Genomic DNA, 25,930 nt, shown 5'->3' on the forward strand with positions numbered 1-25,930 from the left:
GAAGGAGGGAGTGAGAGAGAGAAAAGGAGAGAAATGTCACCCGGAGCCCGGGCCCGCGGGGGAGAGGTGGCGCGTTAGAGATGTGTGTGGGAGAGAGGGAGCAAGAGAGAGAGAGGGAGAAAGAGAGCAGGGGAGAAAGCATATTAGAAAAGCACCAAGAAGTCTCTTATGCTTAATGTTTTATTAAACAGGTAGCAAATAATCAGCTACAACAGTAGCTTTGACTGCAGTGTTGCCAGGTGTTTTCTGTTCCCAAGCAGAAAACTTTGCTTTGCTTTTGGCAGAGTTATTTTGTCTAAAAATATTAGCTTTTTATGGGGGCCCAAATGCCTTTTATCTTCACAGCTGCAGCATGCTGAGAGGCAGGCATATTTCACAGACATGAACCTGCAAACAGATTGGTCTAGCTGCACCAGCAAAGTCTAAGAATCTTATTGGGAAATTCGACTGGCACTAGTTCATCTGCAATACTTGTCTTCTTCATATTCTGCATGATTTCAATTTTCAGTGCATTAATAAAGGAAATAACAAAAAAGAAAAAAAAACCAAAAAAACAAAAAACCCCAAACCAACAAAAAAAAAAAAAAACCCACACGAAAAAAAAGAAAAAAGGCAAAAAGCCCACTCGGAGGAACTTGACGGAGCGAGGTTCAACTCGGGCAGCGCTCCCGCCTCGGCTGCGCGCAAAGCGCTCGGAGAGAACGCGAACTTTCATTTTCACGCCGCATCCTACCCTCCGCCCCAAGCTGTGATCGTAAGGTACCTGATGGCCGGGTTAGTGCTCCCACCCGCGTTTCAGTGATGGGGAAGCCGAGATGGAGGTTGGCGAGCTGCCGAAAGCCGCGCGGGGAAGGCTGGCTGCAGGACGCCCCGAGCCTCTCGCTGTCTGCACTTGACTTGTGCCTGCTGAAGGGTCCTTCCCTGGGAGCTCCGCGGACCCTGCCTCGGCTGGGAGCCCCCGCGCCTCCCTGCCAGCCGCTCCTCGGACTTTCTAGCTTCAGTGTTTGGGTTTTTTTTCCTAATCTGATGCGCTTTTTAGAAATGAAAAGGAAAGCAGAGGCCTCAGACCTGCAAACTGTTGTTCCCATGACTTTGGGGAAGGTTTTTCAAAAGTACATAATGAGAGTCCGGGAGCTCTGTTCCCACTGACTTTCAAAATCTTCACGTCTGTGAGCAAGTCCTCTTGAACTCGCTTGGACTGCTGGCAGACGAGCGCTAGCAGGCTCAGGGCCTAATGCTTTTCATGATTCCACTGCTCCCTGCTAGAGCTGCACTGATAAAATATAAGCGGAACAAGTTTTGAAAGGGAGAGGTAATTTCTATTTCTCTCGCTCTCCTTTTTTTTTTCTTTCTTTTTTTTTTTTTAAACCAACTGCCCCAGTTCAAAACACCAAGCTTTTGGGCTCAAAAAGCTTAGACCATCATGGCTACGAAAAGTAATGCTGCTCAGAAAGTATGTAATTCTGGAGCTCCTTAGGAAAAAAGTAGTGCAAGGCAATAAGTAAGTAATCACATAGCTAATATTATGCATTTATGTTATTATATTTTCCTCTGAATTGAAGTTTGGTACTACTAAAGAAACTAATTTCTAGTTTTTTTATACCAGGTTCTCAGTGAAAATGAGCCGGATGACAAAACTTCAGATCATAAAGCCATTCTGTTAAAAAGGAGGAAATATAAATGATTTGCGCTATATTTTTTGCTCTTCTTTTATTAAAATTAGTCTGAGCAAAATTTTCAGTAAGTGTGCCTTTCAACTGAAAAGAATGATAGCACATGTTTTCTAATTTTTTTTCCTGAAGGCTATGTGCCTGTGAAAAGAAAACTTTGGAGTAGAAATAGCAGTGAAAACAGTAAAGAAAAATATAAAATTATAATATTGCTGATACCACTTCTCTGTACTTAGATTATGTATAGTTTTTCCCTAAAATACTTCTAGTTATTATTTTTCACCCATTTTTCCAACCCTAATGTAAAAATAAGATATAGAAGATAGTATGTCAATATTCTGTGATGCACTGTTTCTATGATCCATGGTATTCTCTAATATGAATAGGACACTCTTGTCCTTGCAGTTAACATTCCTAAGATTTCATTAAGATTTTTAATGAAAGTAAAATCTTTACATCCCCTAATATCTAGTACTTGCTCTCAGGTTCCATTCTTAATACATATAGGCCCCAGTTCTGCACAGACTGAAATGTATGTTATTATGTGTAAGCACACTGAGTAGTTCTCTTCATTATTTTGCTCTTGTGTTTCGGACTTACAAAGCTAATAGTGACATTACACAATCATTATTCTCAGAATTACTTAGGACTGCATAAAGCTTAAACCTAATATAATAGTCTTAGTTCACACCTTCTAACCATATCTCTTAACTTAAATAATGCACAATTATAATAATTTGTGGACCAGAATGGGTACATATTTAACTGCGAATTAGAACAAGCGAGAAAGGCAACTGCTGTAGTGTAAAAACCCATATAAGAGGAGATGGCTATTGCATTCTTTAGCTGTAGCATCTGGGAGAGGATGATCAGTTTGTTTCCCCAGTGACTAACCAAGCCAAAAAGTCACAGCAGGAGCACAGCTGAGGACAGAAGGAAAAGAAAGGGATTTTGAGCCTCCCCAAAAATGATGTCAATTCTTTAGATCAGATTTCCATTCCAAACAACTTGGACTCATCAGAGTGGTATATGTCTAATCTGCTGTGGTAGTAGGTATGAGGTTAAGCTGCAGTTTCTATAATGGAATCCTTTCTTCATGCAGTTCTCATTACAGCACTATCTGAACACCTCCTCATAGTGCCTGTCCTGCATTACAGGTTCTTCTCCTCAGAGAATGCCATTAGATTGTCAGAGAATCTCCTGATATGGTAATAAGTGACATGACCAGCATTTGTCATATTACCTGTTCTCTTGTTGCCAAGGAAAGGAGCATGTGTAATTGAATGTTTTCAGTTTATTGTATCTGTCTTCTCTTCCATACACCTTATGTCTTTATGTTAGTGAGGTAAGGCTGAAGTAATGGGTTTTGTTCTTCAAGCAAGGTGCAGTTAGATTCCTGATGGCCTTTAGCTCTTAGGCAATTTCATTCCTTAGACTTTCACCAGCCTTGAGAAAGTTCTGTCTCTAGAAATGACAACTTTTTTTCCCACTTCTTGCACAGGTTCTCTTATGTCAGACGAAGGAAACTGTTGATAACTGGATCCAGTCTAGAGACCTAGAAGACACTTCTTTAGGAATCCTGGATTTATGCCCTGGAGGATCCTGAGACCCCGAATTTGTGAATTAAAAGTCTAGAGAAAATCAGGATAAAGAAGGGCTTATAATAACCTGCGTTGCTGAGATGACATCCCCCCAGCTTTCTGTACTTGGAGTGTCCTATATGCAGCAGACTTCGTGCTTGGATATACTGGATTGCTTAGATCCAATTGAGAGGTGGCAAAACCAAAGCAAGGTACTTGTCTGCTGAAATGACACAGAAGCTCATAGCTAAGGATGTTTAGAAAGCTGGAGGCTGACTTCTGGCTCAGGCATGCATTACTTTACAAATTACCTTGCTCTGTGTTTTTAAGATTTGTTTTACAACTATGAGGATTAGAGGAATTTGTTGTAATGAAAACTGGCGTTGTGTCATTACTGTGTAGCTTTTTAGTTAGATTCTTTGACTTGCCTGGGTTCTTGCATGTTATTCCATTTCATCTGCACCAGTTCCTGGGTAAGTTAGACCAATTGGGGGGCACTAAGGTATACCCACATAATTATAATAATTGCACACCTACATATTGTTTTGGTATTCAGTGTTTGTATTGTAAATGGACATACAGCCAGTGGAAATTTGAATTTTTTTCCTACTTATTTTTCTAATTTGAGCCCTGCCTTGTCCCTGATGCTCATCCAGCCTTCTAGATCCTTGTTATAGGTTCATCTAAGCCACCCTTCAGGCCTCCCCTGTAAATTTCGTATCACTTGAAGTTTAAAGTTTCAGTTTAATAACCTAGTAACTGTAGTTGGGCATCCTCCTTTATGTGTGTTTTACCTTCTGCTGTAGCCATTCAGTCTCTAATGTATCCTGACAAATACAGGATTTGGAACTCATTGCTTTTGCAATTTTAGTCTGCTAGCAATGATAGAGGTTGTAATCTAGAAAGGACTAAAGTGGACAGCATTTACTATTGTACAATGAAAAGAAAGTTTTGAATTTGCCAGAATAAACCTGATCTAAGGATGTTTCTGTGGACTGTAAGGACTGCAAGAAGTATGTGCTGGCTTAGGATGTGCAAATACTTTATTAGATTTCCTATGAACTTCCACATGAAAAATAAAACTAGCTTTTTTTCTTTTACCTCCTGATTTATCAATAGCAAACCTTCCATTTAGATTTTTTTTTGAGCCACTAAAATGCTCAATGTAGCATGAAGACTAGTGGTGTAGTCATTGAAAGGTTGGATTTCTATATTTTGTTAACATCTTGTAGCATTGACTCCAACATATCTGTAGGCCTGACTCATAGTAACAAATGTATCCCTGAGGATTTAAGAAAGGATTTGGTATTAAACTTAGGTTCTGTGGTAAAGTTTTGCTTAAATGGTCAACTGTAACTTCTAAACATTTTAATATTTTTGTGGATTTAATGGTTGTGAAAAGTTCTGGCTTGGTATCTGTGAAAACTGAAGTCCATTCTTTATTCATGGATTAATTACAGCAGAACAGTTGCCAAATGATCTTCTCCACAGCACCCATGAACTTCAACCTTGAACGAAAGAACTCTCATCAAATGGTGAGAAAAGAGTGTGGTTATCATTACTATTAAGTTAGGGATTCTCTATTATTTTTTCCTGTTTAGCACTGATTCTGTTATTTTATAGGTATTGAAGTTAGATTTTTGTAGGGTAATTTCTGGGACCATAACCTAATTTCTCCTTCACAGCCTGTATTTCAGCTGGTAATTTTTCAAGCTTTGCTTTTTTCCTCGCTGTCCTCAACTTCAAAAATAATTGTTAGTTATACTCTGAATTCATTAGCTAATTTCTTTATTACTTTCTTCAACCTTAGTCCTGTGCATGTGCTTAACTGTTCACATGAATAGTTTTATCAGTAGCACTACTTAGAAGAGTGAAGTTCAGGATATGTGAAACTGTTTGAAAGACTGAAGCTTAAATTTGGCAGATATGTATGCCTGCAACTAAATGAAATGCTACTGCAGTGAATGCAGGAGTGGGGGATCTGGAAGCGCTTTTGGCTAGTTATTAGTTTGTTTGCTCTTTTACTGTACAATTTTTTTCTTTTAAGACTGATGCAAGTTGTTAATTTGCTTCTCTAGTTTCCTAATTTCTGAGAAATTTTCAACTCTGAGCTTCACACTGTTTATAAAATTTTAGTAGTGCTCATAATTCTCCTGAGAAGAACAAAATGTTATTTTGTTTAGCCATTTCGTGAAAATGTGACTGAATATACAGAGGAACTAATTCTCTCTTTAACTCACTGCCTTAATCAGGTCTTTAATCTTACTCATAAGAATCATTAGGTAATGATTTTTATATGTACAGATTTATTAAGCATAGATCTTAAAAACGAGTTTCCTTTCTTTTACAGCTATAAATAAAGGATGGAATATTGGTAGCAGGGGCTTGCGTGTGTAAGAATATAGTTGTTAAGTGTTGATGTTGGCTTCCTGGTTATTTAGGTAGGTGACAGTTTAAAATAATGATGCACAGAATGATCCATAATTCAGGAGATGGATCACAGTGAGCAGAAGTTCAGAGAATGCTGAGAGATGCCCCAGACCTTTTTTGGTATCTCAACAAATAGCTCAATTTCTGTTTTCCTTTAGTAACTGTATTGTAGAGTAAGGAGTAAAAGGGACAGAACCCTATTTTGGTGTATGACTTCCACAGTTTATCTTCTTGGAATATGGGATATTAACCCTGTCCTAGCTGTTTACCAAACTGGGTTTGGAAGCACAAATGTGTTTAAATAGCCAGGAGAGATGTCGAGCCCTTTACGCCAATATCTGAACTACACCCTGTGTTAAGAATTACTTTAGTGCTGTTATCAACCACTAAACTTGTTTAAACTTTGCCAGGGTTCTTTACCATTTCATGTTTTAAAAACAAGGTTTAATACTTAAACCAGAAAGAAGCAGCAGTTTTCAGGCACAGTGCATTGAGATGTAACCCAGAGGTCATTTATTTTTAATGCAGATTCAACAATCTGTTGCTTTGTTCTTTCTCAGCCATTTTTTCTTTAGTTTTCTTTTAGAGAGCTGATTCTTGAATTAACTTGGAGCACTTAACTGTTTGCGTTCTCTTCATCAAACAATTAGTCTTGCACTTAAGTAAAAATACTTGTATGAGTATGGGAGAGAAGAGTCTGAATCCACGTTAGTCCCTTGCATCTTGGATTTGACTTTGCCTGTCTGGTAACCAGTGGGCTGGATCCCGACTAGCGCCAATGTGTGAGTCTGAGTGTTACTAGGTTAAGGAGCTCGGGCTCAGTTTTGAATGTGTTTTTGATACTACAGACCTAGTGAAAGATAACAATAGGATGTAAATTGATTTTCAAATTTAAGCACTTCTTTAGTTGTTCAGCTGAGCAGAGTTTAGATACTCCAAATGCTTAAAGTTAAATGGTTTTAAGGTTTTTTTAAGGCATTTTTTGAATTGATTCTTTTTTTGAAGTAATTCTTTTACTTAACAGAAGGAGAGGTAGGCCAATGTCGAACAGTTTCAAAAAGCTTGTTTTCATTACCCTGCTAAGAATATAACTTTGTTTCTTTTGTTCCGTCCCCTTTTGGTTGAATCACTTTCACTTCCCTGACTCTTTTTATACCTGTTGTGTCCTGCTAACCTTTCCTCTAATGTCCAGTTTTCTATTAACTTTTCCACACTGATTATTCTTTGTCTCTCTTCTTTTTTACTGGAGTTTTAGAGAGGTCATTATACTTTTTCAATTTCTTTCCTTCCTTCATCAGTTCCTGGAATCCAGCCACAAATAAAGCCCTCTGATTTCAAGTATGCCTTTTTAGTGAGAAATACACAAGTTAAAAATTTAGTGCTATATCAATAGAAAGGGTAAAGAGGGCATTGTGGATGCTATTTATAGAAAAGGAACCGGGTTTTACATATAATTAAAAACTATTCCCTAATTTGGGGTATTGGGATCCAGACAGTAAGATCAGGATTTTAAGGTGATGCTTTAAAAAATCACTATGCTTATTCTTAAAAAAAAAAAAAAAAAAAAAAAAAGAAAAGAAAACCAACCCAACCAAAAACCCCGCAAAAGTCCAGGTTTATTGAATAGACTGAGTAGACTTGATGTGGCTGTTTTATTGAACTGTGTATCACTGAACTTTTCTTAAGCCTTAGGAAAGACAGTATGGAGTTGGAAGAGAAGCAGGGATCTCCATGAAGAGCAGTCAGTTATAGTCGTGGTAAGTTAAAAAACAAATATAATACTGTATTTCTGTTAAATTTTCACCTTTATGAAGCGACTTGTATTTAGGGCCCTGTTCACCTTGGTGAAATGAAGCCAGTTTTATTGAAACAGTCTCTGCATTCTCTGGATTCAGTTATGCTATCACCATGTAATGATTTTGTTCTGTTGTATCTGACTTTGTGGTGTAATTCCTGAATGAAAACAATAAGTGACATAAAAATCATTATTTTCACAGTGCTTATGCTACGGTGTTTTCATGTCTAGTTTCTGAGCAAAACAAGATATATAGGATCGTGTTATCGCCTAATAACTTTAGAATCCACTGCTTGATTTCAGCTGCATTTGATATAGAGGTAGAGGTCCCAAAGTCAGGTTTCTGCAATTTGAATGAAATTTAGCAGCTGTGAGTAGAGAAGGGACTCAAATTAGTGCCCTGGGGTAGAAGAAATTGCAGCATGGACTCAGAAATTTTCTGTTCTGTTCAACCTGTTGCCTTGCAGGTCGGCATGCTTGGTTGGTCTGCCAGTCAATGTGTGGCTCAGATCTAGCCACAGTGTGAGCTGCCTCTTGTTCTCCTAAACATCAGAAGCTGAAATTCAGAAAAATCTGTTTAGAAGGGAGTGGGGAAACAGCCAAGCTAGCTTTGGCACAAGTGTGTTGGTGGCACCTATAAGTGTGCTGATAGGTAACTAGACTTAATTACTTCTGCTAGTCATGAAAAAAACTTGGTTTTGCCAGGGCCTTCTAGTCTCCCAAACCACTTGTGAATTATTGCGTGATATGGTATTTTCTATACCTGGATTAGAAACATGTTTTTCTAGTCCATGTCAGAGAAGGGAACTGCTGAGACAGCTTCAGTATTTCATTTCTTTGGTTGTTTGGATGTTAGCTCTGAGCTATTCCTTAGGCTGTCAGAATTGTAAATTTGTGTTTTCAGCTCTCTCTAGAAACTGACTGTAGTTTAGAATGCAGCTATGTGTCCCTGACCCATCCTACAACCTTCTCTCTTGGAACAGTGCAGAAAATATGCATTGTATTCCGATTAACTTCCTTTGTGAAGAAAGATGTGGAGCTGGAAACAGGGACAGAAAACAATATTGGGATCAGGCTGCATCAAGTTACCACACTGCATTGCCACTTGGGAAATGCTAGATCTGTAGCTGTTTGATTTTGTCACCAAAATTGTACTGAAATTTTGTCTTGTCCATTCGTCTCAGTCAGTGAGAAATGGGCAGGTTACACTTGCCAGAGGTGCTGCCTCACTCACTGTGCAGGCTCAGGTAGGCACACTAACTTGGCATATGTCTGATATTTTTAAATTTTCTGCCTAATGTTAGACAAGGGTCAAGACAAAAAACAACAGAATTTAGTGCTGGAGCATATTCTTTAGAAACACTTGAATTTCTCAGAATAACAGAAGCCTAAGAGTCATGCATATGAAATGTAAAATTTGAAAGAAGTAACATGAGGAGAAACACTTCCAGTTCAGTATCATAAGGTAACTGTCTTGAAATGTCAACTTTTTTGTTTGTCCTCCTGCCCAGCTGAAAACCATCAATCTGGCAGCAAGGAACAAAAACTTGTGATACTCTTTTCCATTTTCTGTTAATTTTCATGTTTGTTTTTTTTTTTTCACAAAGTCAAAGCCAAGAAGAGAACAATTAGTCATCACCAAAAAAACCCCCAAACAAGCTGCATTCCATTTTATGAAACTTTTGGCTTGTCTATTAGATTCTCAAATCCTTTCATTTGGTCCCAGCTTTTTTGTTTGTTTGTTTGTTAAGTATTGTTGTTTCTGCAGAGCTATATGTATCAAAGGAATGAAGAAAAATTTTTTGCATATTTCTAGGATCTATTGGTTCTTAAAACCTTTATCACCTGTAGTGATAGTGTCACCAGTTAAATATTACTTAATGGAACCTATGGCTAACCTGCTTTTAAATGGTTATAATATATAAAAATATTGTAACTTGTAACGTTTTCCTTTTAAAGATCAACATAGATATGTTTTTAATAAGAAGAGTAAGGTCAAATAATGGATGTTAAGTTTTGTGTGAACAGCAAAGTGGTGGTGTATTCTTGTTTAACACTATATTGTGTGCTTCCTGTGTTTTAAATGGTGTTCATGAAGTCCTTAAACTTAGCAAAGAATTTTCAAAAGGACTTTTTGTTTTAAAAACCTGCCACTTTTTAGTCTAAAGATGACTAATTCTAAACTGCTTTTTATTATGTATTTTTGAAGGCTTTGGTCTTGGATGCTACTATATGTGGTCAGATACTTTCACAGTCATGAAGACATCAATAAATTCACAGGCCTATGCTGTGTCCCTACAATGGGTGTTGTGGGACAGATTTTAAGAAGGTTGAAGCACTAAAAAGTGACATGCACAACAGATCAAAGAAACTAGGATTATTAGTCTTTAGAAAATGATAATTAAAAAATTAAATTTCAAGTAACATCAATAAAAGCTTCCATAATGTGCTGTCACTACATGTAAAATTCATAAGCAATTTTAAGCCAACATTCTTTAAAGAAGGAGCTAAAAATTCCTATAAATACTATGCAACTAAAAGATGTATGGAACTTCTTTATTATGTGCTAAATGCTGTAATAAAACAGGCTATCAGTAGGTTTTGCTGCATGTTACTAATTTTATTTTTTTTTAATCTTGGTATTTTTGCAGGTGTGTGGAGGAACAGGTCCTGTTCTCGCTGTTGTTACTCCCACATAGGCAGACTCTGTAATTGATTATGTGTGGGTAGGGCCCTATTGAAATTCAGGAGATTCTGCAGTTGTGCGGGGTTCTTTTTGTGAAAGTTCAGTTGCAAGATCAGGACCCTACTGTGACTCCTTACTGTGCATTCTGTCACTGTCTCATTGATTGTACTGGAACCTGCCTATTGGGATAATGTAAGTCCTGCTTTTCCCCCACATGTACTTTAGATGAGAATTAATCATAAAGCATTTCTAATTAGAAAATTAGTATAATTTACATGCATTCTTTTAATTATGTTTTTTTGGCAGTACCAAATACTATATTCCTCAAAACTTCTTAATGGCGCTGAGGCTTTGTGGATAATTGGTCACATGATGAGAAAATTCATCTGTAAGTACATCGAAATGATTGACTTTTTCAATAGTTAGTCTTTACTGACATTGGCAAACTAATAGTGATAAAAATGTGAATCAAGAGGTTTGACTTATGTCAAATTGCTTCAGTTCTTTTTAGAAAATATGTACAGCATACCCATTAAGGATTTTATTATTCTTAGGTAATTCACCATGGGACCCTGAAGTTTTTCCTTATTGCAATTAAGTAGGGACTTCTAAGTTGTTTGTTTTCTTTATTTTCAGAATAGTGTGTCTCTGACTTGCTCTCTGTTTTGACTGATAAACTTCTTGAAATTTATAGATCTAGAAGAACTTTTTATACCACTAATATTTGTGTAGATATTGCAAACTGATTTACTAATGTAATTGTCTTGCTGGGTTGAATATTGAAATGTTAATAAATATACATATATTATATTTCTGTCAGTGTACCTTGGCTAAATTAAACTGAGCTGAGTTTGATTATACATACTGATTAGCTATAGTCTTAGGCAGGAACTACATATTATCCGTATCATATGTTGGTGGATTCACCCAAAAATAACTATAAATATCTATGCTTGGGTTAAAGAGGAAGTTCTTTTCCTGTAGCTATGGGTACAGTCATCGCTTTGACTCCTATTTTTATGTACAAATGAGCAAAAACTACATGTAGGTGTTTTCCCTGTATAACAAAAGGGGTATTGTAAACTCTGTGCCCTTTTTTATGATGTTGTATTTCCTTTCTGGTATTTAAATTCAAGGATGTTTTCAACTGTGTTAGTATCAAAAAAATGGAAGAACTGGAAATGTTACTGAATTTGTGGATAATTATCAAGGGGCTCTAAAGGTCTAGAAGAATTGTGTGTAAGGACAGTTAGAGACTCTTCCTCATGAAGCAAGGACACAGATAATAATTGATGAGTAAAGGTTAAGGAGCACAGGATTATTTTTGTTGCTTGGCACAAGAAAGGTGGAATGAAAGTAATTTGAAGAAAGAGCAAGACCGAAAAAGATATCAGACTCAGATCGAAGCAGACTAGAGAGTTCAGTTAGAAAAACCCAACAAACAAACAAAACCCCCCAAACCAAAACCCTTAATAATGGGTTTGAAGAATATACCTGAAAGGAGAACTAAATGGATAGCTACTGGTATTTTTCATTGCACTGAATATATAATAGATTTAAGTTTAAAACTTTCAGTAAATGTTTTCTCAAAGTTTTTGGTTTTCTTCTGTTGGAGAGGAGTATAAGAACTTTGAAGTGTTGAAGAAGACTCAGTGACTACTTGTGAATTACAGTATGAATTGGGGATTCAAGATGACAGTTACAACTAAGAACAGAAGACAATGGGTTGCTAAAGAAAATTAGTACCAAGCAGAAGCCATAATTTCTTATTCAAACACAAAACTTAATGATTTTGAAATGTATCACCTTCAACAGCGCTCAAACCACAATTTTATTATGTTCATTACGGGATGGGTATTTTCAGAGTTCTAGTTAAAAAACCTGAACAGTGATTCTTTTGAGATTTTGCAATATAAAATGAAATTGACACCTTTTCAGTATGAAATGAAATTATTTGAGAACACTGGATGTTTCATTTTGCATTAAAAAAATCTTGATCAATGTATTTTTTTTTTAAATGTTTAGACCTATATGTTTGCTGTTAATCCTATCTGCCATATATATTTTTACTTGCAGTAAGTTGGGTAAAAGAAAGAAAAGCAGAGAGAGATTAGGTGATTGCAAAAAAAACCTCCAAAACACAGCCTTCTAGCTGTGTCTCTAGATCAGAAATGCCTCAGAATAGATCTAGTTTCAGAAGAGAAAAGGAAGGAAAGTGACATGCCGGTGAGTGGAGTATGTGGAATCCTCTGCATGCTTTTCATCTGTATCTGATTTTTTCTCTGGTCACCACTGAGAGGCAGATCACCTGGGTGTGACTGCTTCCTCTTCCCGTGGTGGCAACTTTCCAGTACTTTGAGGGAGATAATGTTGGGGCATAGCTCTGCTCTATTCTGTATTTGTAGCAGTGTTGCTACAAATACTTGGAAGAGAAGGAACTCTGAATTGCGTCCTGCTGTAACCAGCTCTCCAGTACTCACTGCTGCTTACCCCTGTTGTTGAGTACCTGATCTGATTGTTTCTTTGGTTTAACTCATGCTGTGATGCTATAAATAACTGAAACCAAGACAAAAGCAAGAAAACCGATATCAAGAGAAGGAGATGATGTTTTGGAATGTAGGGAGTGGGCATTTGCTGCATAGCTACACATTATCTGGGCTTGAGAATACCTCAAGAGCTGAAATGCCAAACTACAGCAACAGAGTAAGTTTCCTTCTGTGCACTAAGAAGGAAGAGCAAAGGAATGTGCCTGAACATTCAGCATGTTAGTTGTTGCAAGTCTCTGAGATCTTTTCCTCTACTGCTGTTTGTACTTTGCTTGTACCGTGACTGTCCAGAATGCAGCATGTCTTTACTTGTGTCCAATGAGGCACTCCTCACATTGTAACATCATGAACATTGTTTTTCTTCAACCCTTGAAAGTCAAAACATGGTAGCATAGGTAGATGTAACAAGTTAGTAATAAATGTGACACAAAATAATTTTCTCATTTCACAGTATCTATAGGAAAAACAATGTTTTATGCATTTCATATACCTCCTCTTTTCCAACCCTAAACAGATTTAATGCATGAAAATTTTCTTCAGCAATGCCCTCAGTTCTTTATTTCCAGTTAAAACTGTTGGTTTTTGTTAGCAGGTGTTTTTGTATTTAGGTTGATGCCCTCACAAAACCTCTCTGGATCCTTTATGAATGATGCTATCATGCTGTCATTTGTTTTGTCATCAAATCTAGTGTAAACCTGTGTTTTGGGAATCTTTGTCCTACCCTTAAAGGATGATCATTCTTCTCTGTCAGCAGGTTTTTCATGGATCAAGTCTTTATTAGAAAATCTTTTACTTTGCTTTGACAAAACGCAGCATTGCCTTGCTCATTAGCTAGTCAAAGTGCTGCTCTACTGTAAATACCATTTTCCAAACCTACTCCTTTGGTATTTTGAATTTCCTGCTTCATTTAAAAGCAAAAAGGATAAGCTATCTGTCTTTATTTTCAAGGCTCATCAAGACTACTTCTACCTGATACCTCTCCTTCAGTATCAAGAGGGTGACTCTGGTTTTGATCAACATTTGATGCCAGCTTCCATCATTCAGTCATTAAATTTTCAGACCACACTGAATATTTTCTCCTCAGCTGCCTCTCATGGATTGGTTGACTTCTTCACAAACAGAATTGTTCACTATCTTCCCTTTAATTTTTTCTTAAAAGTTTTATGTACTGTGAAGCTTTAAGCAATCCAACTAGACAACAGTTATATTGCAGGCATATTAATGCCAATGCATATCACAGTAGTACTGTGTCATTGCATTTGGGCTCTGCCATAATCCCTCTGTTGTCTCTTTATGTAGAATTTAAGCATATCTATATTTTGTTGTGTTTTGTTCATGGCCCGGTGTAATACAAAGTGGCCCAGGGTGAGGCCTTCCAAGATTTATGGTAGTACAGATAAATAACAATGAATATACACCGGATGCTGCAGTGTAGCTGTTGGATTCTGGTGTGCCTAATGCCATGTCATATTTAATGCGGAAAGAAGGTGCTCCAACCAGAGAAAAAGAAAGTGAGTTGCAGCCAACAGAAAAAATGCTAGCCCCAAAGGCCGCCTCAGCTGCCAAACTCAAGTCCGTAGCTACTGGCATTGTGTCCTGAAAGCATCTCTCTCTTCTCTTCTCCACAGCAGTAAGAACAGATTCTCCCTTCTCGTGTAAGGAAGTAAATGCAAATATCACAAAGTTCTGTAGTGTGTGCAGAAGGACTTTCTATACTTTTGTAGCATCCTTCATGTATTCCATTCCTGACACAGCATCTCTTGGTACAGAAATCTTGAATAACAACAACTGTGCCATTCATCAGACCTTTTTTCAAATGCCATTTGATCTCTGTTGGGAAGGAACCTACACTAGTTTTTATTTGGTATCTTGGCACATTGCTATCTCATAGTGCTCTGCTGCCATTGTGCCTTGAAAGTAATGAGTCTTCAGAGAAGTGGTAAGTCTGAATTCAATCAGGAATTCCCCAGGTATGTCACCCTCTTTCTGTAATTGGGTCTGCATGTAACCCTTTACTTTCTTTTAAAGACGCTGAAATACCAGTGTGTAGATCATACAGAGAGGATGGAATGTTGAGTGCCTGGCTGATTACAGACGGTAGATTGGACTGTGCAGACAAATGGCGCAGTATGTACCAAAGAAAATATAGTCCAATGGTTTAATTTTATCAGAATAAACCACAAAATGTAGTTCTAGATGGTTCCATGGCTGAATAGGAGAACTTTGGTAAGAGCCGTGGGCTAGTTGGTGGGATGGAGGCAGTTGCTGTGAAAGCCATTACAAAAAGAAATTGAACTCATTTCACTGGCAAGGTTTATGACAGGGAGATTAGGGACATCCCCAAATAGGAGTTGATTTTTATAGAGAATAGCTCAGATTTGATATATCAAGAAAAATTTTTTTAACAAATTGATTGAATAAACATTAATAAATTACCTAATAACTTGCTGTTCATTTAGTAGTCCTAGAAAAATTCAGAAATTATATTGCTGAACAAACCATGAACTGTGTTGTGTAATCTGATACTTTAATTAGCTTTGATAACAGAGGACTGAAAAGTAACAAATGTGACCCTAGTTTTAAAAAGGGTTTTAGGGGTGGTCGTGGACTAAAGGACTAAAAAGTCAGACTACCATGACAGACAAACTGCCAGTGATTGTGATAAAGCATACAATTAATAGGAACGTGGATAGGTGTAATAGCAACCATCATGGCTTTTGTACAAGTAGTTTTGAATTAGAGCTTTGCTAGTTATTTGAAGGAAACATTTCCAGATGCACAGGAAAAAGTGACCCAAAACTTTTTAAAAAGTTCTGTAATTGAAGACTGTTAACAAAATGAAGTATGGAGTCACTTAAAATTCTTTGTGGATTAGTAAAGGGTTTTAGAAGATAAGGAACAGTATAGTGACTAATGGGTGGTTTTAACACTGCCCCCTCTCAGAGGTTTGTGCTGGCACCTTTGCTGGTCCACCTGTTCCTAAACAGCCTGAAAAAGTGTGGTTGTAAAGATTGCAGATGATAAAGGGAAAATATTCACAGTTGGAGTCAGACCTAATGTTGACCCTGAAGAGCTGCAGAAGGATCTCACAGCAGGACCTGTGGTGATCCAGGAGCCATGGCTGTCACAGTGGCCAGATATTGCTGCCCCCACTGTTCAGCCATATCCATCATCAGAGAGAGGCAGTGGCTGTTGGATTACAGCAGCCATCAGCCCGTAAATGGTGAGCTCAGCAGGCTGTGACCAGTCTTGCCACTCAGGAAGGCAGGGACTTGTAGCTGTTCTTTTTAACGTCAGGGGCTGCAAAATGAAGAGAAGATTCTTTCTCCCTGTTTTTTAGAGGTTCATAACCCCAACAAGCTTAAAGTACATGTTTTGAACTTGGAGTTCCTGCCTGCTACAGGGTTGAAATGTCACTGTTAATGTGATGGGTAATGTCTTGCTGCTGTGAGAAGCCAGGGCTCTCAAGCCACCTTACTGGTGTTTGCATGGATTTTTAGCAGCTTTGTTAATTTCTTAAAATCATTCTGGATCTGTAAATAATAGTTTGTTCATCCTCATTGATTGATGATAAATTTTTAAACATGAATCAAGTGTATATTTTCTTAAATCTGTAGATTTTTTTATTGTTCCTTTTTCTGGCAGTAGCAATATTGTGGATGGGCAGATCAGTTTTACTTCTGTTGTTCATAAACCTGTGGGCAATTGAAAATGCCAGTTTGCTGCTACTTCAGAAGCTAAAAGCAGTCACAGGCCCTAAAATTAATCCTGGGGGAAATCAGATAATGAAGCAGCAATGCTTCACACAGCAACCAGAAGGTGTGGAGAGAAGGATGGAGTACCTTTGCATTGTACCTTTGCAACAGCTGGAGTGGTTTCTAAGCTGTTGTCTGCAAACCCGTAGTGGACTCCAAGGTGATGGTGGATTGAACAGCTGTTTGGCTAAACCATAAGAGTGTTTCCAATTAAACGTTTGATCAGATGGGTGTGTGGTGGCTTTTGAAAGTCGCTGAGGGCTGATAATGATCTGTTGCTCAAAAAAAAGTGGGAACTGATGTTCTGGAGTGTATGAAAAAGTAGAGAGCACTCCCTACCTTCCAAGCTTTAGGTAAGTTACGTGCCTCTCCACAACAAGCAACAGCAAGAGGTGCCCAGAAGGGAGCCAGGAAGAGCAGTCTGGCAGCATTAATCCTTCTGACCCTATCACACCTTCCCCAGTAACAGAAATATGAGGTTCTTAATTGTTGTGTTGTCCTTGAGTATCCTTAAAATTCGTCACTAGTCCTACTTTTCATATATATTCCCGACTAGTAGATCTAGTTTTCTGAGAAGTAAGTATAATTTTTCAAGTCTAGGGTCCTCATCTGACAAAGACTAAACTTGTCATCTCCTCTAGATTACAATATATATCCTTCTTTGAATTAAAGCCTGATTTCTCATTGCCAGAAAAACAGATTTTAAAATTTTCTATTTTGTCATTATTAACGGGCATAAACTTTCCTTACAATTATGAACATGTCTTATTACCTGTGTATTACTTTTTCAAAAATCCCAGTTGTATTTCATCAACTTCTTTTAATTTATTTCCCTGAATGAAAATTTTACTTTGTAAAAAGCTTCTTTGTCCTCATATCATGTCTCTTACTACTTTTTTCTTACTATTGAAAATTTTCCAGCATCATAAAATATTTCTATTATCAGTGCTTTTAGTTGCCCTTGACATAGTTTACTTCCCATTGTCCTGAGTACCATACAAGCACATCCATAAATAATTTGTAGAGATACTAGCTTTTCCAACCTTCTGTGCATATTTATGTTAGGAATTGCAGTGGTGCCCAATTTGAGGTACACCAAGTTATAAGCTATATTCAAGTGGTATAAATATGTTTATCTTAAAGAAATAATTTGTCTGATCTAAAATCATTGTAGTGTATTTAATGAAATTTAAACAAAATACTAGAAACAAATACTGACAATAGTTTTTTTAAAGGATAAAAGCAAGTTGGTAGGTGTTCTGTTTAACCTTTTTGTGTTCCATTTCTCTTACTCATGTCTTTTGATACATATGTGGAGAATGAGGAGGGTTGTGCTTGTTTTTGTGTTATCTTGCTAAATACCTGTTGCTAGCTTACATGATTCTGATGTTGTCTTTGCTCAGGCTTGAGCTACAAGCTGAATAAGAAATTGAGGGGAATCTTTGCCTTGTATCAGAAAGCAACTTGTAAGGAAGGAGAGAGTGACTTCTGCTATAGTGTGGAAAAAGGTGATTTCCTGACTTTACCTGTGATTGACAGGAGGGAGGGATTTATGACTCTAGGCAAAGCATATGAGTACAGAAGCAGTGATGGGGTGTATTGTTAGGTCTGAGGGTAAGTGTACGTGAATGAAGAATTTGGAATAGGTATCAGAGAAGGGGTTTCAATAAGAGTTGGAAAGATCACAGTTGGATAAATACACTGGGGTCAGCTGAAAGTCACTTTACTAGAGAACATGGCTACAGCTCTCTATCTGACTCTAGCTCACTCCACACTTGTCCTAGCTACACCCTTACCTGTCTTCTGGAACCTCAGCTTCTTCTTCAGTAACGCATTATCCTTTTAAGTGGAAAACCTACTTTCCTGCTTACTCCAGTAACAATTACATGCAGAGGTACAAATGGTCCTATAAATCTTTGACATCTAAAGCTTGTCTTCTGTCCCACTATACTTTCTTCAGCCTCCTGTCTCTGGAGTTCTGCACTGCAGATGCAGACAGACAAATGAATCACAGAATAGAACCATTTAGTTTGGAAAAGGCCCTTAAGATCGTCAAGTTAACTATAAACGTAACAGTAAAAGTCCACCACTAAACTGTGTCCCTAAGTGCTGTATCTACATGTCTTTTAAATGCCCTGGACAGCCTGTTCTAGTGCTTAACAACCCTCTCATTGAAGAAATGTTTCCTAATATCCAATCTAAACGTCCTCTGGAACAACTTGAGGCCATTTCCTCTTGTCCTGTCACTGGTTACCTCGGAGAAGAGACCGACCCCCACCTGGCCATACCCTCTTTCTGGCAGTTACAGAGAGAGATAAGTTCCCTTCTGAGCCTCTTTTTCTCCAGGCTGAGCAACCTCAGCTCCCTCAGCTGCTCCTCACAGGACTTGTGCTCCAGACCTTTCACCAGCTCCGTTGCCCTTCTCTGGTGCTCCAGCACTTGAATGTCCTTGTAGCGAGGAGCCCCAGACTGAACACAGTTATTGGCAGCATGGCCTCACCAGTGGATACAAAAGGATTCAAATGAGGTGCTGTGGAAAGCTGGGTGCACAATAGTATTGCTTCTCCTTTGCAACATGCAGTTTGCATCTTCTCCAAGTGGGACATGTCCCATCATTTGAAATCTGCTGAGTGTAGATGAATTAATTTATTCCTTTTCCCCCTTCCTGTAGCACTCATAAGAATGTGATGGAGTTTTTTCCACATGATGAGTTATGACTTTTAGATAATGTTTGTCTTACTAAACAGCAGAAAAAAAGTCTTGGATTTCTAAAGCTTGGTCCCTTTGATTTGCATTTTTCTGTGATCTATGATCTTCCTAAAAATAAATTAATTCAGTGGATTATTACACCTACTGATGATAAATTGAATCTTATGGACAGTGGGATTGCTTTTCTTAATTATTATTTTGCACATCCCTAAAAAGTTGTTCCTAAATGCTAAAGAGTCTGTGGAAAGACTGAAAGCAATGTCATAGGACATCCCCTTAAATGAAAGGGGTTTTATAAAATGCAGTGGGATTTTCTTGGCACATCTCTTTTCATAAGTCTGAAGCTTTTATTTAACAATTTTCCTTCTTAATATTGATTATGATTGCATACTTATGTTTATGACTAAACTTAGCTAACGAGATACATGATTTCTGCTCAAATTTGGAACTCAGTAATTAATAATCCTGTCAGCACATGACTATACAAATAGATTATGTACCAGGATCACCATAACAATAGTAAAAAAGCATACTTTTGGGGATTGGGGGGGTTGGTTGGTTTGGGTTTTTTTCTAAGAGGATAAGTTATTTTAATAGAAAACAATTTTGTGCTTCTCTCTTGGTCGGATTTCTATAGTGGCTATAGAGATCGTTCTTTTAGTTAGTCAATATTGGTCCCTAAAAATTGGCTTTACTTTTGTTGTTTGTCATGTGTCATTTTATCTTTAAAGACTGCAGGAGTTCATGATTCCTGAGAAGTAACACCTTGAAGTTCTGGCACTATCTTCTACAAAGTAACTTACACTGAGCTGGCTTCCTGTTACTGTGTCAATGAAACATCAAATGTTGATACTATGTGTGAAACAACATTTGATATTATGGCTATTAAGCTACTTGAAAAAATACTGTGAAGGTGGATTTTGTGTTTACAAGACCTGGCATTTAAAAATGTATGTCATGGATGCAGGTAATAAATGTTGTTTATGAATTGTTACAGGACAGAAAATACTTATCTTTGTGTACAATATGCTAGTCTTAGCGCTAGCTATTTTTATCTCCTAAATATCTTATAATAAGGTGGTTATAAATATTTAAAGACATGAATAATTTCATTTGTTGAAGCATTGTGTGCACCATTTAGAATGGCTGCTAAAGGAGAGAAGTGGACATGCCTTTCTCATAACAGCTAAACATGAAAATAAGGTATCAGAGATAATGGTATAGTTCAAATCAGTAAAAATCATTGTTTTGCTGTATGAGCATAGCTCTTTACAGAATGATGATCTCATTTTAAGGTTACAGATATCTAAATAGATTCACTGCAGAACTTTATTCTAGTGTTTTTATATCTTTGCTAGAAATAAGAGAACACAAACACTTAGATTTTAAGTTATTGATCTTCAGCCATGCTAAAAGCTTTCAGAACTCAGTATTTAACCCCAGGATTGGATCCATAGCCCTTTTAAATTCTGGAATTTCAGAAACTGTGCAGGTGAGTTGGAAAAAGCAAAGGAAGAAACTGAAATGGGCAGAAGGAAATTATTGTCCTTTACAGAAGGAAAGATAAAAAAACCTTAATGAGCATAGGAAAAATAATAGGATGAAAGAGAGGAGTCAGGTGAGTATTTACAGTAATATATTTTATACGGTGCTCAGATATGTTATGCTTTGCACTTGCATGGAAAACAGAGTAAGACTTCAGCTTTTTAACTGCTGTTCTGAGCGGTACTTTACTTGCTGTGCATTTTTATTTTAGCACAGTCACTTCTAAGGAAGGCTTTAAATTGATTTTCAGGGCCAACCTGAGTCACAAAATTCATTATCCCGCTGAAATTATGACTGCCACAATGTTTGTCTTCTCAAGTTAGCTCTTAAAACCTCCACTATTAGACATGAAGAAAGTCAAAACCATTTAAAAAATATATATTTCTGTTAATTCTAGTCACTAGCATTTGAGAAAAGGCACAAGCAGGCACGCAATAACAGTTAAGTGTCAGAATTTCTGTGTAAAACTTAATTGTAATAGTACTGAAATTGAAAATAGAAACTGCTAATTAACTGTTACTCAGCAAGACTAGGCGAAGTCAATCAATTCATAACCGAATGTAGCTGTAGAACAATGGTTTACTTACATTGGTATTCATTACAGGTTAGACATCAGTGTGGATTTCATCCATAAGCTGTAATAAAATAAAATAAATTAGGAAATGGCAAAAAAAAAGTTTCATTCAGGAATTTGTTCATGGACGTGCTTAGTTTCTGCATGATTCCCGTAAGTGTATATAGCATTATAGCAAGAGTATATGTTTAGGGAAATCCCATACTTTTTAAACTGAGCAGTTAGCAAATATTCATAGAGTGACTATAACTGATCTTCATGAATTACCATGCAAAAACCCCATTTAACTACAGAGATAAGGATCCCACATTTTCTTACATTCACTCAGTGGTGAGTGTTCACCTGAGCAACACTTCCCTGTAACTGAACCCTGAGCTGATGTGTGGCAGAGTAACATCCCCTCTAAAACTGCCCCGTTGCTGAAGAGGACAGAGAGTGAAAATGGGTGGAGCAGGGAGAACTCTTATGGTGCCAGTTCACAATTAATTTTGGAATGGTAACATCTACTTTTTGGAATGTAGTGTATTAATTTCTGCTGATAGAGATAGGTCAGCATAAGAACTATGCTATAAATTGCTGTGTGATAGGGTTCCCATTCCTGTGCCATGTCTGTGTCACTGGGCAGCAGTTTTTAAGGGCACCCAGTAAAGATATGAATACTGAAAAACTAACGTAACTGTGCTCTTCATGTTTGTGCTAAAAGGAAAAATGAAATTAAATGGAGATAAAACTTTTAGAAGTTCTAAATAAGAGACTTCTTGGTCCATTTTATAGTTAGCCCTTGCTGTTATGTCGTTTTGCAATGATGTTACACTATTTCATGTTGCATGATTCTAGAATAGTTTAGATCATATAAATTGTTCAGTGCAAAATCCCATTTCAGGTATATTTAGATTTTAAAGATGTCTTTTTAATTGCGTTGTAACTGACAACTCTGTGTTGTCCTCATGTAATAGGCATGATATCATGACATCAAGATGCCTGTATTCTAAAATAATCATTAGTGGAAGACCACTGCATGTGTAGGTCTCCAAATGGGTATGAATTGTGCAGTCCCAGGACTATATCTCTCAGATTTTCTGTATTAACAAGGAGGTGCCAACAATGAACTGTCCCTTTGGTGTATTTCAGCCCTCAGATCACTGCCCAGGAGGAAAGCTCACTTTCCCATCCCCTTCTGTGATCATTTATGCTTTGGTACTGCTGTTCTGTAAGCACACAGTCTTGGTTTTGCGTCTGGGCTGGCAAGCTGGTGAAGGTGGTATGAAGAGGTTTTTTCCACAGACCGGCTCCACACTGAAGTTTCCTGCACAGAGACTGGGCTATATACCAACTTTAAAACCAGCCCTTCACCCATGACTCTTTTATTTAATTGTAGTTCATTTAAAATAACAATTAAAATATGTGTCCATGACCATGACATTGGATTTCAGCATTTTTTCACAGCAGTACTTACTGTACTTACTGTATTTAGTAACAAATTACTGAAATATCAGCAGTGCCATTTTAAGTATCAGTTAAATGTGATATTTAATGAATTATGTCTTAATGTTTGGAACAGAGAATTCTAGTGATGTTAAGCTTAAATTTTTGTTTACAGCAGATAAACTTAAAGCCAAGTTGTACATAATTAGTTGTAACAGAAGAGCAAACTCCTTTTATTTGGGTCAGGCTTTGTTTTTGTGCTCAGTGTAGTGCACACAAGTACTGTTCAGTAGTAAAAAATATTATGCAGCACTAACCTATTACATGTTCTGTGCAGATGAAAGTCATCAGTAAATTTTCTTTGTTCAGATTAAAGGAAGTTGAAAATATGCTGAATCTTTTATTATTTTAATCCAGACATTGTTATCCATAAATATTCAGCTTGAAGATAAGATGCTAGGTTCATAAATACCTAGTGAACTTCACAAAATTAATTACATTTCAAATATGTGATTCAGAATCTAAGATTCAGACCTTAGGATGGGATGAATCGCCGTCTGGGGGTGCCCATTTTGTTTTGCTGACTTCTCAGGAATCCTGCTCTGAATTGACTAGTTCAAACTAAAAGTTAAGTGACTGGCCTGACACCTTAATCAAGAAATAACTGAGCATTTCATACCATAGTAGATCTTTTCTTTAGACCTCTCTAAGGATGGCTGCCTTATTCCTCACCTTTTGTGTCAGTGTTCTTGTACTGTTTCTAATATGAATAAACACGACTGTTGCTGTTGCCATTTCCTGTGTATTGTTTTTTCCTGTCCTTTTCAATCTTGTTATCTTATCTTTCCCTGGTTTTTTTTCCTTTTTTTCTGACTCCTTATAGATGCCATCCTTTCTGAAGCTTTTCACTTGCTACCTCTCTGACAATCCTACTTTCCATGTTGAAAGTATTGTCTTAACTTCTGACGTGGAAGACTGCTGACCCTTCCTTTGATGCTGATACCAGTACTTTCTTGACTGATAGTGCTGTAACGAAGACATAGAAAAAGAAGAATATGGCACTCATGAATTTTTTTATGGTTTGAATAGTCAAAAAATATTGTTCTTCTGCCTTCATATAAAATGTGTTGGTTTCCCAATGTAATTGTAAAAGATGTTTGTAGAAATGTTAAATCAAATGTGAAGAGTATAAAATCCATATTAAAGACATATAAGTTTAATAAAATACAGCATTAGTCTTTATTTTAACAACTGAGTCCTACATGGCTCACTTGCAAAAAGTGGGGTAGACTTACAAAGTTGTTTACTGGTAAAGTCCGACTCACTAAAAGGTGAAATTTCTTTTTCTGTACAGTAATTATTAAAAGGTCAAATTATTTTCTTTCTCCCTCTGCTAATATTTTCTTGATCTATAGCTGTTAAATATCTCTCCTTCTCTAGAGTTCTCTGTCTTCTCCCTTTTTTTTTTTTTTTTTTTGTTTGTTCCTTTTGTTAACCTAAGTTTCTGGTTCCTTTCTACACTGGTCTCTCCTAACTCTTTTGGTCCAATACTGATCCCTTTTTTCTCATATGTTTGCATCCATTTGCCTAGAATATTGTCTTGAGCATGATCATATATACTCAAGAATTTACTTCTTAATGCTGGATGCTGGATGGATCTGCTATTTTAGGACTTCCAGTAGAGCAGAGAAGAAACTTAACAATTCATGACAGCATTTTAGGTTTTTTTATGATGCATGTGCCTTCAGAGGATCAAAATACCTTGCTTCCTACATCAATGGAATGGTAACTAAAGACAGAGATAAACATTCCTGTATTAATAAAAACTTATGGTACATGTTCAGTATAGGAATGCTAACTTAAAAAGACCATCTGAATGAAACCATACTGTGTTCATAAATGGTATGGCTAAAGTTTTCAGTTTGGTTTGTATAAGGAGAGAGAATTTTTTTTAAAAGACAGCTAAAAGGTAAACATGCATAAAATCAGGAGAGTTCTTGAAAATCATGCTCTGCTATAGCAGAAACACTGAATAACAATTAATGTTTTTTATTGGGTAGATACCTACATATTTTATTAGGTATACTAAATGTTCTTTAGATAATCTAAATTATTTGGTTTGCAGTAGAAGGAATGCCATGATAAAACATAAACAGTGATGTTCAGAACTTTCGCTTTATATTTGTAAAATATGACTCTTCTGATACCAACAGTAATTTGCAATAATAATGGCACTAATAATAGCAATGTACTAGAAAATGATTGGAGGTGTGAGTGAGAATGTCATTTATGGTGCCTAAAAGTTTTTAACTAATGTAGTTACCTGCAGGACTGTGCATAATTTTGAGGCCATTAACAAAGCACCTTTGCCAGATGTGTCTACTGGGCATGAGGATGACATTACAGAAAATGATTAGAAAGCAGAGGAAAGTCAGAATCTCTAAAATGGTCACACCAATGAGGAGTTTGTGTTGAACAGTAGAAGCAGTAAGTTCTTTGCTAAAATGAAGTTGTTTTGGCTGCAACTAATTTTATAAAGAGAAACTTTATTAAAATAATCCGTAGAAAAGAATATTAAAAACTATGTAAAATGTGATGGGGCTTTCTGCAGTATATGCGCAAATGATGCACATTGACAACATACAGTTAAGTCACTAATGGTTGCTGAAGATTTGTCCTGTTAGCAATACAATACAGTACAGATCCTGAAATAATCTGTGACTTAATACTCGTATTCATTTTACAGCAGAGTTGTTACGGAATAAGGCCTTGCTCATCATGAGAAAGAATACAATTCTAACAATGGCATATTATTGTTAGAAGGAAGTACCTCAAACTGACTTAGCACAGTTTTAGAAAACTAGTTTTGAGAGTACTGTATTGGTATAGCTTAAGTTACAAAATGATTGCTTTTTTGATATACTACTAATCTAAAATTTGGACTTGTAGTTTGATGATAAAATTATTTTTACACTCAACTTTGTGTATTTTTGACTTGCAATTTTTGAGTGATAAAATCTCAGCTTAAAAAATCAGTTTAAATGTCTTTATTTTTACATATATTAGGAACAGCAAGGAAAGCATAGCTGGAAATGCTAACAAAACGGGAAAGATACTTCAGCAAATGAGTAAGTGTAACCATAGGGAAACATTTGCCAGAGGAGAATAAAGCTGAGTGAATTGCTATGTTGAGATGTGAAAATGTACTTAATCTA

The 25,930-nt window shown here is 36.8% G+C and overlaps 2 long non-coding RNA genes across 35 annotated transcripts in view; one reads left to right on the forward strand and one right to left on the reverse strand.

Moving 5' to 3' along the window:
• The window catches only part of LOC108446605, a 49,858-nt gene extending 28,507 nt beyond the window's left edge, over nucleotides 1-21,351 (reverse strand). Inside the window, exon 1 of the long non-coding RNA XR_001861867.1 lies at nucleotides 21,304-21,351. This is a non-coding gene — a long non-coding RNA (uncharacterized LOC108446605). The remainder of the gene's footprint in view (nucleotides 1-21,303) is intronic.
• The window catches only part of LOC108446604, a 95,895-nt gene that overhangs the window by 1,581 nt on the left and 68,384 nt on the right, over nucleotides 1-25,930 (forward strand). For 15 of the 34 annotated variants that reach the window (XR_001861848.1, XR_001861844.1, XR_001861846.1 and 12 more), the window contains exons 1-5: nucleotides 1,508-3,462; nucleotides 4,711-4,785; nucleotides 7,367-7,437; nucleotides 10,127-10,353; nucleotides 10,468-10,549. This is a non-coding gene — a long non-coding RNA (uncharacterized LOC108446604). The other 19 variants (XR_001861864.1, XR_001861865.1, XR_001861834.1 and 16 more) reach the window with 18 other exon arrangements.

This window comes from Corvus brachyrhynchos, unplaced genomic scaffold (genome assembly GCF_000691975.1).
Source record: "Corvus brachyrhynchos isolate BGI_N302 unplaced genomic scaffold, ASM69197v1 scaffold202, whole genome shotgun sequence".
Lineage (NCBI taxonomy): Eukaryota > Metazoa > Chordata > Aves > Passeriformes > Corvidae > Corvus > Corvus brachyrhynchos.